Source organism: Lissotriton vulgaris, chromosome 6, assembly GCF_964263255.1.
Source record: "Lissotriton vulgaris chromosome 6, aLisVul1.2, whole genome shotgun sequence".
Taxonomy (NCBI): Eukaryota; Metazoa; Chordata; class Amphibia; order Caudata; family Salamandridae; genus Lissotriton; species Lissotriton vulgaris.
Window position 1 is genome coordinate 1274318161 of NC_141694.1, and position 16705 is coordinate 1274334865.

Consider the following 16705-nt stretch of genomic DNA (forward strand, 5'->3'; position numbering starts at 1 on the left):
CAAATTGACCAGGGGTATGGTTTGTTTAAGTCGTAAACACTGAGGTAGTTAGACAATTTACTAAAGATTTTTTTCTCTTGATGCATCACCTATTGAAATTGTGTGTGTGATAAAGGGGGCACAGTGTGTCTAGAGAAATGTTAGGTTACTTTAGAAGAATGAATATTAGAGGTGTGGTGGTGTTGTACAACCACCAGAGTAACAGGAAGATGGATTGGGAAAATGAAATTAGAAAGGAGTGAATCTAGCTAGCTACAGGTGCTAGTTTGTCATGGCAGCCAAGAATACATAGGAGTCTCTGGTTAATATGCCAAGTTGACAGTTGGCAAACTGTGGTTCAGGGGTGAAGCAAAATGGGTTGAGTCCTGCAAAACTATGTGATGATAAACATTTCACAAAGGTATGCTGGTTGTTTGGGCCCAATGGGAATGAGTATTAGTGTTGATGGACAAGAAATGTTACTTGCAAGGCACAAGTTAAGGGCAACATTGCAACATACTTACAAGACGAGATGTGCGAGTAAAAGTTATATGGGTGTAGAAGATTGTATGGGAGTTCACAGCCATTATTCGTAAAAATTCTTCCAAATTAATAGGTGAAATTGAAATGCATAATATTTTAAGAATATCAAGGGGTAGAATATGGACTATGAGTTGTGTCAATAAATGTTGAACTAGAGACAAAGGCAAAATAATGAGGGAAAGGTATTAATGATGGGGATGGTAGTGAAAGTTAATTAACTGAAGATGAGCATTTGTAGAATGTAAAGTTGGGAATCTGCGTGATGAATAGCGTTACTTTGTGTAGCATGGGCAATGACAATCAGGAGACAATAAGTACTTTAGCACTTGAATATTAGATGTAGCCAGATGTGGAAGAGGATATATAGGCAACCTGGAGGTGGACCAACAACCGGGACAATAAGACCAGAAATTACCTGATCAGTTTAAAGATCTTATGATGAATGGGAATGGAATGCATGTCATTAATGGTTTACTGTTTGATCAACCTTGTGCTTTAAATGTGTTCATTATTTTGATGGTATTTTCATGTGCTTCTAGCACATTGACTTGTTTGTAAAGCGCAGGAATGTGTTGGTTAGAGTGAGACTGGTGATTGAACTGCTTGCTATCATTCCCTCAGGGAAATGGACAGTGGAGTTGGGTGGCATATGTAGGATGTGTTCATGCTAGATTCTGTGAGTATATGGGTGCTGAACGATCCCAGCTCCAAGCTGCATCTGCTCATTGAGTAATGATCCCACAGCGATTTAGGAGTCCAATCTGATTCACCAAGGATTCCATAATGTGTCCAAGTCCAGAGCTCAGGCTGCCGTGGCCCACAGTTGAAAAGTTAGCACTAAGGCCACCTTGATATGTTGGTTGTAGGATAATATAATAATGATGGTGGTGATCAAATATCAATATTAATACCAATGTTAAAGGAAATACTGGCCAGAATAGCAAAGAGCATACATTATAAAACATAATAACACACATATTTGAGAATAAAATGTTAATATTGGAATAATAATAATGAATATCAAAAACGTAATAATTATACCGGTAGCAGTAATTATAGCACTGTTGTAATGTAATAAGTATATTCTTTATTGCATTTAAATATTCACAATAACAATCAATGGGAACTTTATGATAATGGTTTGTCCCTTCCTCCCCTTTCCTTGGTTACTGGTTGAACGTTCCAAAGGAGCCTGCTTTAGAATGCTCAGGCAGATGACAGTTGTGTCCGTTATGGGGCGTGGGTGACTGAATAAAGAAGACTCTACCTTACCTCTTCAGTGCCTCTTCTATTATTTATACTCTAAAATAAGTATCTTTAATAATAATTGGGTTTCCTTTAAACGTCCACCTTGAGGGGCGCTGTGTGGTTCAAAGAAGGCTTTCAGTGGAAATGTACACTGGGTCGGAAAGCAATAAAATTGTGGTTCAGGATGTGACACGAAAATACGAATATTACGGGGCTCCCACATTCCACGTGTGGTTGTGAGGATGAGTGACGACTGACCCAGGGCGTGCTCGGGGGATGCTCAAGTGCACTCCACGCGCCTCTGCCGAGAAACGAATGTGACAAGACACACAAGTGTCAGAGTTTGGCCGCACACGAGTACCACAGCGCGGCGGAATGCGCGCTCGGACGGCCCCGGGCTGCAGCGTGTACTCCCCGGCGGCCGCGCGCCATGTGCCAAGCCACGCCGGCTAATCACTGCCAGCGCCCCTCAGACACCCGCGCTCCGCCGCGGCAGTGGAAAGAGAGGAGCACACGCAGGGTGTAGCCGAATGACTAAAAGACGACGAGCTGTTTTTAGCTCCCAACGGCCGAGTCTTTCGGAACGTTAGCCAGAGTTTCCGGACTTGGAAGGAAAGAGGGCGAAGGGGGGAAGAAAACGGTGCGACGTGCGCCCTCCTCCCCTCCCCGGGCTTGTGTGGAACTCCCTGTGCTGGCTGCCGGGTCCTGGGCGGTGCAGGAATCAGCCCCGGAGCAGCAGGCTGCACCCTCGGAGCCCCGAGCATCAAACTGCACCCCCGGAGCTCCTAGCAGCAGACTGCACCCCCGGAGCCCCGAGCACGAGACTGCACTCCAGGATCCCGCGGGTTGGAGCTGCCCCTTTGTGCAGGAGGTAAGGACGAGGGAAACTAGCAAGAAACCGGTTTCTACGCTGTGCATTTGATCCTGCAGGCGTCCAACTTAAAAACAAAGCAGCGAGTAAGACGAGAGATCCCTTTGAGAACTAAGTCAGCACGAAGAGTTCCTTTGTTCGAGTCTCTTTTGCGGCAGTGTTTTTGCTACTATCTGGGAAGTAGGGATGGGCGACGGGAATATTTTTTTTCGTTGTTTTTTCTGCCTTCTTTGCACACTGCTCGCCCTCTTCAGAACTGCTTAAGGTCCCATCGCGGAGTTGCTTGCCTCTGGCAAGTAAAACACGGATGATGTCAGCATCTGTGCTGGTATTGTTGAGGTAGAGCGCAGGGAAGGTTGCGTTTGTTTGGATACATTTTAGTGTTGCTCGGATTACACACCCAAGTGATTTGCCTGCGCGCTTTTAGACGCGTGCCTGTCTGTCTGGCCATCCTTTGCTCAGGGGTTGTAGAGGAAAAGTCTGGCAACAGTCACTGTGCATCTAGCACCGAGCCAGTCCGCTTCCCGTTTGTAAACAGAGGTCGTCCCTCCGTGGATTTGTGGGAGAGAAAGCGGCTAGGTCCTCCTGCAAGACTTTGCTGTTGGCGGTAAGTGTCCACTTTTACTTTTAATCTAGTAGAGGTAATTTTTTCATGGTCCCTTTTGCAAGGTTGTTAGCAAGTATGTTGATCCAATCAGCGCAATTATAATAAAACAAGGCTACAACTCCAAGAATGCACTAATATTTTTAAATATAGTACAGAAATGGAGAAGTGGTGACTTGGAGCCATCTGGTCAACCTAGGCATGGGGGAAAAGGACACGACCCCACAGCAGATAAACGTGCTGCTAGGGCCATCACCCACAAGAGCCACTCTGGGCTCCAGTTTTGTCTTTCATTTCGTCACCACTATAGGTTGTCTGTAGCCGACTAGTTTCAGTTATTTGTCTCTCTTTAACTCCACACTGCCGATGGAGTGCGTTTCATTATATCTAGTGCCCTTGCTGTTAAAAACATGACACGAAAATATCCACCATGACTGGCCCCAGTCAGTCAAGATGCTTCCTTGTATATTTTCTGTCTTGGTTGAAATTTGTGTAACACCACTCTAGCCCACCTGCCTGAACTTTATTTGTATTTCTGATATTTGGCTAGTGCTTAAAGCCTCAGGTCTCCTACAGATTATTCGGTCATTGTTGTGAAACCTATGGGTTCTGCTGCTTGTTGGTAGTGTAGCAATGGATTGCTGTTCACCTGAGTTTGTCTGTTTAGAGATGTCTTTTCTCAAACTGGGCACAGTGTTATAGATGATGACTCACACAAAAGCACATGCAGTAGTCGCATAGTTTCCTTTCACTTACTACGCTTGTTACTGTTTATGAACTTCAAACTTCCTCACACTCTCCTCACAGCCTTTCATATTATTTACCCCCTTTTAGGTGTTCGAAAATTCTAACCCAAACATCTCTAGTGTACGGAGCCCTTACAACATCATCAATTAACCTGGGTATCTGCGCCCCAAATGCTTGATTTTGCTCATGGCTACACTGAGCTTCCTTTGCCTGCTCTGAGACCATTCTTCCAGCTGTTCCTCCTGTTGCAGATTCCTTCTAAGACTAAAGCTAAACTTTGTGTAAACTATAGATGGCTGAACGACCTCTTCTATCCACTCTACAGAGTAGTGTGTGAGTGGTTTGAAGAGCTGAGAATTGATGCTGGTGGAGTCCCACTCTCCGCATCCTTCCTATATAAGGCACACCATTCACTTACATTCCGCTGCCTGTCACCTCTCCAATCCATGACCTCTTTAAGCACATTAGACCTCATCCGGAGACTGTGGAACTTGTTAATATGTCTTATACTTGGTGGAACATTGATGTCTTCACTAAAATCCAGGTAGCTCAGAAACATCATGCAAGTGGTGTTCCCTCAGTAGTTCAAATTTAAAGTGCTTACAATAGGATCATTGTGATTTGGCAAAATAAGCAGAGTTAAAGGTCCTGGGCTTCTGAAGTTGTGCTGTTTCTTCTTGGGGCACTTTGATTGGGTGGAAACTGGAATTAGGATTCACAGCAGTTGCTAGGTGTGTGGATAAAGAACGCGGTTGCTAACGGGACCCGAACCGGCTCACATATGTATAAACATCCGGAAGGGCGCGTGCTACTCTTGCCCAGCTGCTGAGAGGACCGTCTGCATTTGGTTGGAAAACATATTAGACACAGAGGCATACTTTGTGCTCGACCATTTTTTTTAACAAGTGTGCCTGGCGGTCTGCAGCAAGTTTAGCTGAACAAATGTAAATTTGGGAATGTGGTTTTCTTACCTGGGCGTACACCAGCCATAGTGCTGATTGGACATTTCATTCTGGTTATACTGGCTCATGACTGCAATGGAATCATTTATGAACACAAGGGCGTATGCAGACATAAATGTAGAAGTTGGTCCTAAGCAGCTGCCCGCTGAGGTTGAGTGAGTTAAGGGATTTTCACAGAGCAAAAAGGAGTCTAAACTGTCCACGGGCACATCCAAGCTGACAAAGACGGCGCATCACATTAAAAATTACTCCTCCTAATTGAGGTAGGTGTGCTCAACAGTTATTCTTAAGCTGGCCATTTGGGTAGTGGCTACCTAATGTTCACAAAAGGACCACTTGCAACCTTTTTAACCTTTTTGGAGTAACTTTTGACCAAAGCTGGTTGTACTCTGATTCGAAGTTTTAAGGGTGTCAATGTCCATCTCTAAAAATTTGTTTTGGGAAGCCTAGGGCTGAGCATGATTAATGCAGTCTGTGCACTTTCACCATGTGTAGAGCTAATGCTATTAAGATCCCGCTCATTGCGCCAAACTCCATCAACATGCACCACTGCACTTGTGCCTTGCTGTAGGATAACAGCAGATTGTTTCCAAATGTAAGAACATATCTTTTTTGTTTTCAGGCAACTCCACGATGCTAGAATCCTTAAAGTTTAAGAGGCCACCACATTTTATATCAGTGCTTGGAACAACCACCACCACCCCCTTAGCGTGCCATAGAAGAGCACTGCACAGTCCACAGCAATGCACCCAACATTTAACAACTTGTAGAGATGGGATTAACACTATGAGGTAAAAGCTGCAATCAGCCTCACCGACAAATGTACAGGATGACTTTCTTGCTGAATGTGGCAGGCAACATTTATGACAGGACCACATTCAGATGTGCTTTGTAAAAGTGAGGAAATCTGGGAGAGCATGTGTACTCCCTGCCAGTGGATTTTAGAGTAAGAATATGCCTATGCCATTGATCCAGCAAGTTTTCTCAGTATTCACATGTGAGGTAAACAAACAACACCACCATATCCAAGTAAGTGGTTCAGAGTTGGTGGCACTCAGAGACATGACGAGGCTAATGGGGATGCACAGACGATATCATAATCTGATTGGCCAGCATCATGATGCTCCACACACCTATTGCAAGGCATGTACACCCACCATCCTGCTCCCATCCCGTACTGGGTTGGAAAGCTTGCATGTGATGGCAATGGCAGGTTGGAGCAGCTCAGGGGGCTCTATGTTGTTTCTAGAAAATGAGTTCTGTTGTTGTAGGTAGTAGTTTTTGAAATCTGGTGACCCATGGCCGTTGTGCATGCAGCTTGTCAGAGGACTGGTAGGTCAGGTGAAGAATGACTAGTAGGTGAATAGAAAGAGGAAAGACAACCAGGCTGGACAATTCAGTAAGGAATTAGAAGGAGCATTAAGGCCAAGATGGTTGTGTTGATGCGTTTAGTCGGTGAGATACGTATAAAGTATTGACTTGTTAGTTTGACATTTAGAGTTTACACCAACGTGCTAGGTGACAGAGCCCAAGAAGGTCAAGTGTGAGAGAAGTCTGTGGTATGTTTACCTGTGCCACAATTATACTAACCTAGACCTAGTAATAGAATGGGAATCCAGTGCACTCTTGTCAGATACAGAGAGATGTTAGCTCAAAAAGACCACGAAATCAGCAGCAGTTAAAATTGATTTTTAAGCAAAGATAGTTTTGTACTTTGTGGCTGAGGGAGCCAAAGAAGTCAGTGCTTTTTTATGTAGTGTTTATTCATTGTTGCTTTTTTCCTCCCTTTCCTTATGTCACTTTGTGAAAAATGGCGATTTACCGTTCTTTATCTGCCGAGCAGTACAGCCAGCGGTAGCATTTACCCTGAAATGGAGCCCTCCCGTGGCGGTTCTTATCCGCCCCTATCCCCTAATTATTGAAGTTGCATCTTTCTGGCAGATGAGGTTTTTGTTACTGGACCAGCTTTGTCACACCGTCCCCGTCCGCAGCGGACAAGTGATTGATAAAATGCAGATGGCCATTGTTCCCGAGGAGCTCAGACAGATAATCGGCTGTGTTTCGCGATGTCATGGTTACTGCGAGGCGAGGGCGAACCGGGGCGATCCGCGCTAGCGAGGAGCTCGGCGGCACTCTTGGGTGAACTGTGAACTTTTGAGATGGTCACACTCCGTTTTTGTTGGGAATTTGTGCACATGCTTTGTTGAGGGCAAAGCCTCCTGCTTGCACAGGAGAGGCACGCGGCCCCTGGAACCTTATGTATCTGCGCCGACAGGTGGGCGCTAGTTAAAGGTAAGGAGGGGCTTTGCCCTGGTGACTGCACATTTTGTACAGAACCGGTGGTTCGTGGGTTGTTAATGAGACTGTTTGTGCCTATGGTTGTGGTTTGTCCTCATGCTTGAATACCACCCTCACCAGAACTGGGAGTTCCATGTAATTGACAGCCCTGCAGCTTCCGTAGTAGCAGCTAAACCGGAATGCAAACTTCTGTGGGCCAGTTACCAAGCAGGCTTATTGCAAAAAGAAGAAATCTCAGTTTTTTTCGATTGGGATTTGAACATGTTTTCTGCATTTCAATACTATTTTTCTTAGTCCGGATCTTTCCATGGAATAAACTGTTGCACAAATAATACTTGTATTCTGTCAGTTTGGAAATGTTTCATTTACTCTTTGTTTCCTTCTTCGTTTCCGGTGCTTCCGGTTGTCTCGTGCTTGGATTGTTACTTTGTCTGTGGGGTGACTGATTTTGCACGCGTTTCTCTATTGTGGTGTGTACCAGTTTTTAATGTGCCAAGTTGTAATAAAAGTGGAAATGTTCGAAGAAGAAGCAGTGCGTATACTGTGGAAGCTCCTTGGAATGATGTTTATATATCAGTACGTAGCACATAACATTGTGCACATGAACAACACGGTTTGAGGTGATGATTACATTTATGAGGGTTTGTGGGCGTGGCTGATGAACGGAGGGGCGAGGACAGGCTGACATACACGTAAGCTGAACTTTGTAGGTAAATCATGTGGGAGATCTTGCACGTGGCACGACGTATATCTTCTTTGAGAATGATTCATAGAAGCTGCCTGTTGGTCTTTAAGGGTGAAAAATGGGGTTCAAAAGGTCTGCCAGCGAAAGGCATCAAACAATAGATATTCACCACGACGGCAGCAGAGCGCGCTAGGACCCAGCATTCCTCTTCCTAACCATGCTCTCTGAGTGTACACTGAGAACGTTTGTATTGTGGAATGGGACTGCAGATAGGACGCCTGGTATTATTGAATAATAATATTTCATGGCCAAGCAAACGTGATAGAACCGTCCTAAACTTTAGTAATCTATATTAGAATGGTTTCAAATATTGAGGTATGTAAATGAGGGGACTATAGCAATAAAATCCAGTTCATAGTTCTAAACACAACATTAGATAATAGCACTGTAAATAAAAAGGAGTATATTGCCATTGGATGAACTACTGAGGACACTGGGGATTGTGATTGGTCCAGTTCAGCAAGTGGGCAGGAAGGAGATGGGCGGCGACCTCTCGAATAAGTACCAGCTTTTGTTTTTTTCAACTGGATCAGATTTACCTTCGTATGTAGCTGATAGGAGAGCAAGTTTAATAATTGGGATTGAAGACAGCGAAAGCTCACTCACCAGAAGAATTTTGATGGTTTGGTACATGGATGGCCAGAGGGAACAGTTTTAAGAAGATTGTTGGTGGTCAAGCATAGACAGCAGCTCGTATACATGAGAAGGTTGTTTTGTTTTTTGTATATCAGCATGTGGTTAACGCATATGTTTTTGACAATACTGCTCTCTTTGAAAAATAGCCAATGGCGGTGTCATTGAATGGGGAACATATGCTTACCTTCTGTGGACTTCAGGGATACTTAAAAAATATATCAAAAGTGGGAGTGAAGAGGTGGTTCTTAACGGCACCAAGGTGGGCGCATCCTCCTCTCCTGAAAGTACAGATCATCAACAAAGTCCACCTCACATAGAGTTAGTGTATATCCTGGTGTTCATGGAATACACAATGCGTGTTAAAATACCCCTCACACACCAAAAGGGCCCTTGGTGTCATGCTTCATCATTGGTGTCTTCCCGCCCGCTGCGGGACGGGGCAGTGCTACGACAAGCGATTACGCTGGAGCACCTGCGATATACACTAACTCTACGTGAGGTGGACTTTGCTGATGAATTGTGACTTCAGGGATACACCAGCTAGCTGCACTTATCAAATGTTGCTACAGGCTTTGCGCGCCACCATCAACATGAGGTATATATTGACTTGGTATTGATTACCGTTCCTTCTACCAGGGGCGGCTCTAGGCTCATGGCGGCCCTGGGCAGGGAGCGTAGGTAGGGGGCCCCGGAAGAGGGGGTCCGGGCGGGGCGGAGCACGGAGGCCAGTGAAGGGGGGGGGGGGTCAGGGTGTTTGGAAGTGGAACAGAGCCGGAGGCCGCCAAATCCCTGCCAGGGGCCACCATGCAAATATGTATCCATCCTCAGAGGATTATTATATTAAGGATAATTATTGGCGTGGTGGCCCCTGGGGTTTGGTGGCCCTGTGCAGGTGCACTGCTTGCACATGCCCAAGGCCGCCCCTGCTTCTACTAGGGGCATAGATAAAAAAAATCAAGAAACCAGCACTAATATAATAAGCCAAATTTATTAAAATCGGACCCTCACTATATTACTTTGTGCTGAAGAAGTTTGCTTGAACGAAACGTGTTGGCTTTATGAGTTTAAATAAAGGCTGTATGAAGCTCGGTTTTTAAATGAAAATAAAGATAATTTATTCACAATATTGAAAAGTTTCACCCTCAGTTTTCTCAATATTGGACTACACCAACTATATATCTCTAATAGAGTGTGCCCTGAATCATCTTTTAGATGCCTTTTTCTGCCTCAGCATTAGTACGAGTAGTAGCGGATACTGGTCGGGGTGCACCTATGTAAATAATTGGGAACGGATTGGGATGCGCTGTATGGGGTTTTGCCCTGCTGCTCTGAACATGCTTTGTTAGTGTCAGTAAGGAGGTGTTGTAAATCTAGCTCAGGCACAGTAAGAGCTTAGCTTTCCACCACAGGTGAAGGGTGATGAGATGATTGCCATCTATAGTAGGTGTAGGAGGCCAAATCCTGCCTCCGATGGTTACCTGATGCAACTCGTATGACAAGAATGAGTGGAAATGATTACCAAGGGCTTTTACTCCTGTACTTAAAATGGATGCATGTGCTTTGGTGTTCTTGTAGTGGACATTGTATATTCATTTCCCAGAGGCAGGAATTTGATCTTGGACGAGGAGAGGTAGAACCAGTCGTAAGGCACCCAGACTGGATGACAGAGCAAATCGGCATGGTGGTGAATGCTTTGCAAGTCCTCGAATTTCAAAAGTAATTGGATATTCAGAACAATTTAACTGTTGTGAGCTTATTACATTAAAGAGATTGACACAAATAGGATAAGACAAACTACTGGGAAAGTGTTACCATTAAACCGAGGAAGGACAGATCCTTGCAGATGTGGGTAGGTCTTTGAACAGCGTTCACCTAAAATGATCTGTTAGAGTCTCTCTGTTAAGATGGATTGAACCAATACTTGCCATGCTCGGTCAGGATCCATGCTTTGCTCTGCCAGGTGGGTGGTGGTACTGGTGTAAAAAGAACAGGGTTTTACTTCTGCATAGTTACACCAGCAATATAGTGGTACAAGAATATCGAGAACAGGATATTGAAAGTCAAAATAGTGAAAGGTAAGTACATATAGGGAACTTCAGATTTAATATTCTTAATTCCACCTTTACATAGCTAGGAGTTATATGGATCTCATAGGTACATACAAGTGGAGTTCAGTATAGAAAATGTAGGTTTACCAGTAATATTGTTTTCAATATTTCATCCCACCAATATTGTGGGTTCGATTTTCAGGGTGCACACCAAAGAACAGAAGTGGTTCCTACAAGCTAATGTCATAAAAGACTCCATGTCCTCAGGGACACCATTTTCCAGTCTTGAGCTTTCCAGAAACAACATTTACCTATTGCTTTATGGGGGTTGTATTTCTGGTTCTATCAATGCACCCAATTCGACTGAAACACCTGAAAACAATGATTTGAAAAAAAAGAAAGGCCACAGCTGGGACAGGGTGTTCCTGATAAGTTGGGAGTCATCTGTGAACCCTATGACAGGTGTGCCCTTCTTTGGAGGGGGCTGTGCTATCAAACACTTGAGCCCAGAAGAATGGTTTACAGCCATGGTTAAACCAGTTGCCAAGAGTTCGTTCAGACTTTCTGCCAAGGACACTGACACCCGCTACTGGCCTCGCCTCGCCTCACTTATTCAAGACTTAGAATGAAGTAAAAATAAAAAATACATACTCCATCCAGAGTAGAAGAATCCCAAAAATTGTTAATACGCATATTTTTTTATCTGAAAGAAGTTCAGGAATATCAGGTGTAGAGCATGTATTTCAGCCAGACCTGTCAGGAAGCTAAGGGCACAGCGCGAGTGTGGCCACTTGCAGGGAGAACAAGAGGGGTTTCACTCGTATTGGGAATATTTGGCAGGCAGCAGGCCCTGGGCGCAGACCGTAATGCACGCCAGTCCGTGAGATTTGAAAGCGCGCCCCCTTCGGCTCCTTTTGTTGAACTGCCGGCAGATCACAATAAAAAGTCGGCCAGTTCCAAATTCTTACATAGTTTCCTGGAAAGCTGCTCATGTTTTTTTTTATATCCATGGCCCAGGGGGAAAAGTAACGTTCAGTCAGACTAAAGGCTGCAAGGAACGTAGACAAATGTGCACGTGGAAGTCCGTTGGCATCTTTCTAAACGGGGCCTGAAGAACGTTACGTCGGGGACGTAACGTAAAGCAGTCTGTACGTTAAAACGCTCGGCGTGGCCAACAGTGGCCGTGGCCTCGCGGACACCGGAGCCGAGCGCCTCATTAAGAGGGCCGCGGAGGCCGCCAGGCAGACCGCAGCACGCTGGCGCGTGCACGCTCCTCACAGGACCCTGATTGGACCTGCGGGGACGGGCAATCTGCTTTTGATTTGCGGCAAGCACGTGACCCAAAAGCAGACTTTTCGAAAGCTAATTGCTGCCAAAAAGAAAAGCAATATGCGTGTTTAACTGCAGTGTATACATTCGAGTCTGCTCTATCGTCCCGTGCAGCCCGGTGATCCGCGTGAGCAGGGCTGGAGGAGAAAGTTATTACTCCTGCTCGCTTTTGTCAGTGACAAAGAGGCAAGGGAAGGGCTCTTTACAGCCATAACAAGAGCATGTCTTTTTATAGCAACAGGAGATGTTCCATGCACTGTCCCGCAAGATAAGAGGCTGCCCTTTCAACTTTTTTGCCGAGCTCCAGCCAGTCGAAAGAGCGATGAAGTGCGGCTGAAAAGAAAACCTTGGAACTGCTTGAGCTTTAGAAATTTGCTGATGTGGGTAGCTCTTTGGGTTGAGCCCCTACTGCGGAAAACCAGTGTGATCAGTTCTCGTAATGCCGATAGAAAGTTGGTAACAATAACACATAATCTTTCAGTATCAAAGGGCCAATTAGGTTTTTGGTGGGCACAACTTAACTGGATTTGATTTACATTCGACTAGATTTATGTTTTGTGGGTTCATAGTCTGTTATTTAGAACGTCAACATTTCTTGTACATAAGCTTATATTGAGATTGGAATGCCAAGCTCCTGATAACGCAACGTAGCCAGACCATGTTATACGCCTATTTTAAGTTACACTGCTTGATAACACTATTTACTATTCCTGTCATAGATACGCTTATCTGCTTGAGGAAAACTCAGTTGATGAGGAAAGAGCACAAAACAAAACAGTGTGCCAAGGATCAAGGGTACAGTTCATACGTCCAGACCACCCCATCAAAATAGGCGTACATCGAAAAGTAGATAGAACACCTAGGACTTCATTATGAGTGACCATGGAAAAGGATTGGTATTTTCCCTCTCCAGAGTTATTGATAACAGTGAAAGATCCAGTCACTTATGAGTTGGACCCTGAAGGTCACTAAGAAATGAGGGATCACTGAGGAAATCTAATTCCGGGTCCGATACCCTAAATATTTCCATATATTTTACTCCAGACTTTGACCCAGAGGAATCTCTAGATGAAAGTAAACAGATCCTCGGCGCTCCCACTTATCTCATAATTAAGACATGATATAGCAATTGCCATTAACATCCCCACTGGAGTTCAATGGCCACTAACAGTAATCAAGGCCATTGATAAGAAAGAAAAGTAATTTTTAAATGTTTACAGATCAGAATAAAGTTCCTCTGTTTTCTTCTTTTTGTGTCTCCTAAACTGTCAACGTTTTGATGATGCCTCTGGCTTTATGTACATTGACGGATATTTGTACCATCCCTTCTTGTTGAACTAGAAGTTTGCTGGTTGCCATTGCTTGCAACTTCTTCTGTATAATTTTAGGTGCACCATGAGATAGTTTGTTTAATTTCTGTTGTTTTTAGGAGTCCTTCACAGCGGCTTGCTTATTCCAATAATGTAGGAAACATCCCCATCCACTATTGAGTCATTTCTTTCCCCTCTCTCTGGTAATAGAGAAGTACATCCCTACAGGCCCCCTGTTTAAAGCAAGTGTTGGGCTTCGTCCCATCCTAAAGGTTGTCTTTATTCACCTTGTGGACGCCTAGAGCACTTATGTTTGCAGCTGTCTGCTCTCTTCACTTGATTCTTACAGGAGCTAATCAAAGTGTGAACACAGAGTTGTGGCCACAGTCAGCGAAATCTGCTGCAAACATTTTGCAAGTGTGTGCCTTCAGTAAAGCAAGGACACAGTATCCATCCTAGAGATGTTATAGGACATGGTTGGAGTTTACCGTATTTTTCTTGGGTGACTGTCTCTCAGTCATCTTTCACCTTCAATGTGACAGTAGTATCTCTGGAACTTTCATGCTTAGGTCTGGATTTTGAGATCGATTTTGACCTATTACTAACAATGTGCCTAAAGTGGGCTCCTTTCATCCATTGACTTTCTTTGACCAGACTGTTTTAGTCATTGGCTTGAGATTTGTCAATCAAGTTTTTGCTCAGCCCAGTCGAGTATTCATCTCTCACCTAATGCTATTGGCTGTTTAGGTCTCTTCTTCCACTCCATGCGTTTACTTGAATTGAACGGAATATAGGTCTACTTTAGAACTGTAGCCCTCTCTGTCTGCTCTTACCTCGATGTGTTAGGACATTAACCCAGACTTTCATTTTTGCCAGTGCTTTTAGTACATGCCATATGTTTGTTTACATTCCTGAGATTGGTATCCACAAGAGCAATTTTGCTTTTTTATGTAAGGCTTCAGACAAAGCCACCAATACATTAACTTTAATGTGGGCTCTATGGGTCGGGGTCCTCCTATTCATCCCTTGAGATGTTTGATGCCCTAGGTGATATTTAGCCCTCTGGTCAAAACAGCAGTCCTACCTGTTCCCAGGGCTCTTGTCTTATTTGGAGGGGGGATGAGGGGTTATGCCTCACCTCTCCATTGATGTTACATGTCAGGTAAGAATATGCACCAAACGTAGGTTCTCTAACAAGATTTACAGATCACTTAGTGTCCACAGAACATTCCCTGCTATTCACAATGCTTTTTTTACATTGCCGCTTGATGCGCTCTGTGCTAAAAGGTACCTTTGTTTGTCCTGTATTGGGCTCACTTTCCTGATGTTGTTGTGGGCTTGTAACCTCATCACCACAAAGGCGCATATCTTTTGTCATCATGCCCAGACGTGGGTCCCTTGCTCACTTTGCCACTGGATTTAAGCTAGCCTAGCTGATGAGGGGTGTTACCCCGAAACCAGTCACAGGATGCTTGTTTCCGGTTCAGGGAAGACCTGGCTTGGTAGTTCGGGCTGGACTGTTCCCATGAGGTACAGGGTCAAGACTGATTTGCATCTAGCTGGGTCTGAACTGAGGTGGCGAAGTGAGCTAAAAAACGATGATGGATTCAACCCAGATCTGTCACTGAGGGTGAGTGTCTGAAAAGTTTCAGTGCTCCGTCCATCATCTCCTTGTGTTTCCATCATGCATTAAGCAGCAGCATACTGCCATCTTTCTTCTCTCTACATCAGGTTTTCTGCCTGTGATATATCTCTCAAAATTCTGCAGTGTCTGTGCTTGTTGTCACTGGTAATCCACAACCTACCATAACACATGGTCAGGAGGGAGCAGATAAAGTTTACAGAGAGACACCTTATTGAAGCTTGGATAAGTGAGGGCCAGTGGTGGGCCTGCTTGACTAGGCCAATGATGGTATTCTGTTGTAAGCGTAACCTGCCTAGGCACATTTCCTTTTAATGTCTAAGTAGGAACATTTCCTAGTTACCATTTTAGAGATTTCTAACTGTGTCTGCCGACCATAATCTTTCAAAATTGCCACTGGAAGCCAGATATCAGTCTCAACATACACCACTTCTAATCATCCCTAAAGGGATCTGATTGATAGAGCCTGCTCCACCTGTTTTGACAATTATGTCTGATCAGAAGGTTATTACTTCAGAAACCAATTCTTTAAGACTGGGCATTCAGTTTCTGCCATGTCTAGTCTCTACATTACTTCAAGGTACCACTTTTCACGTAAACGAGGACCACCTTTATTTAGTGGAAATTGAATGACTCCCTATAGTCTTAAACAACTTCAACCACAGGTACATGTTACCATTTTTGTGAAAACCTTGAGTGTTCATTAGAACATGCTTTCAATGTAAAGTGTATATTGTCTTGTTAAGTTCTTGAATTCTCTGCTTGGGAGAATTGTCCTAACCTATCTAGAAACGTAATTGAGGCCAATCAATAGATGAGTTGTGGATAGAGAATTGAAGATTCATATTAGGGGTTATCATAAAGATGTCTGACTTGCAAAAAGAAGAGATTTTGTCTCACATTTGAGAGGGCTCTATATTTTGAGGCTTTACATTAAATGCGATACATCATATATTGCAAAAACATAATTTCTCATTGACAACAACACAAAGAAATCTCTTAATAAATATTCATTCTAAACAAGCAAATTTATCTTCCTCCAAGCCTGAGCCCACCGTGAAATGCTTCTTGTTTGAAGACCCTTACGGAACAATTCATGGCAAGTGACAAAACTTCTCTTCTTTGGCCCAGTGACAGCCTTAATTGAGAAGAGGCTTCTCTACAATGTGCGTCAAAGGGTCAGAAAAGTGAGACCTTTTCTTTGGCTGAGGAGGCCACAAGTCTCTATAGCCTTCTTTGAGAAACACAGGGATCAAGAAGAATCCGATTCATTAACCATTTCCCTATGCTGATGAAGTATACAGACTTCACAAATAGTGTTAAAATGTATCAGCACCCTGGCATTGAAGGTGGAGACATGGAATGTAATAGTTTTATTCAAGTAGTACGAGTCCTAAGCCGGGCAGCCTCGCAGTTAATGCACGTGATGTTCAAGACTGTTCATTGTAGAGAGGTGATCTCTAGTAGGAAGTCTTTTCACATTACCTGGTATGCCAAGCAGGGTCTCTTGTATTAAAGAGGTTTAGAAAATAATAAGTCAGCTGTGCCATTTTTGGGAAATGGAAGAAATCTCTTTAGTAAAATACGCAGATAATGTGGGAGAAAAACGATGGGTTCTGTAATATATTTTTGACATTATTGTCTACGGTGTCATATTGTGTCAATAGCAAGACGGATACCTACCTTCTGGGTCAGTCAAGTGCAGGAGCAGAAATTACAGACGACAGTAAATAACTATTGGAG

General features: G+C 44.0%; 1 protein-coding gene across 2 annotated transcripts in view; it reads left to right on the plus strand.

The window, feature by feature from the left end:
• The first annotated feature begins 2502 nt into the window (after positions 1–2502).
• The window catches only part of TIAM2 (TIAM Rac1 associated GEF 2), a 313756-nt gene continuing 299553 nt past the window's right edge, over positions 2503–16705 (plus strand). Inside the window, exon 1 of one of the 2 annotated variants that reach the window (XM_086927397.1) lies at positions 2503–2641. The gene's annotated coding sequence lies outside the window, so the exon portion shown is untranslated. Of the gene's footprint in view, positions 2642–3114; positions 3249–16705 lie in introns of those variants that run through there. The other variant, XM_086927398.1, reaches the window with a different exon arrangement.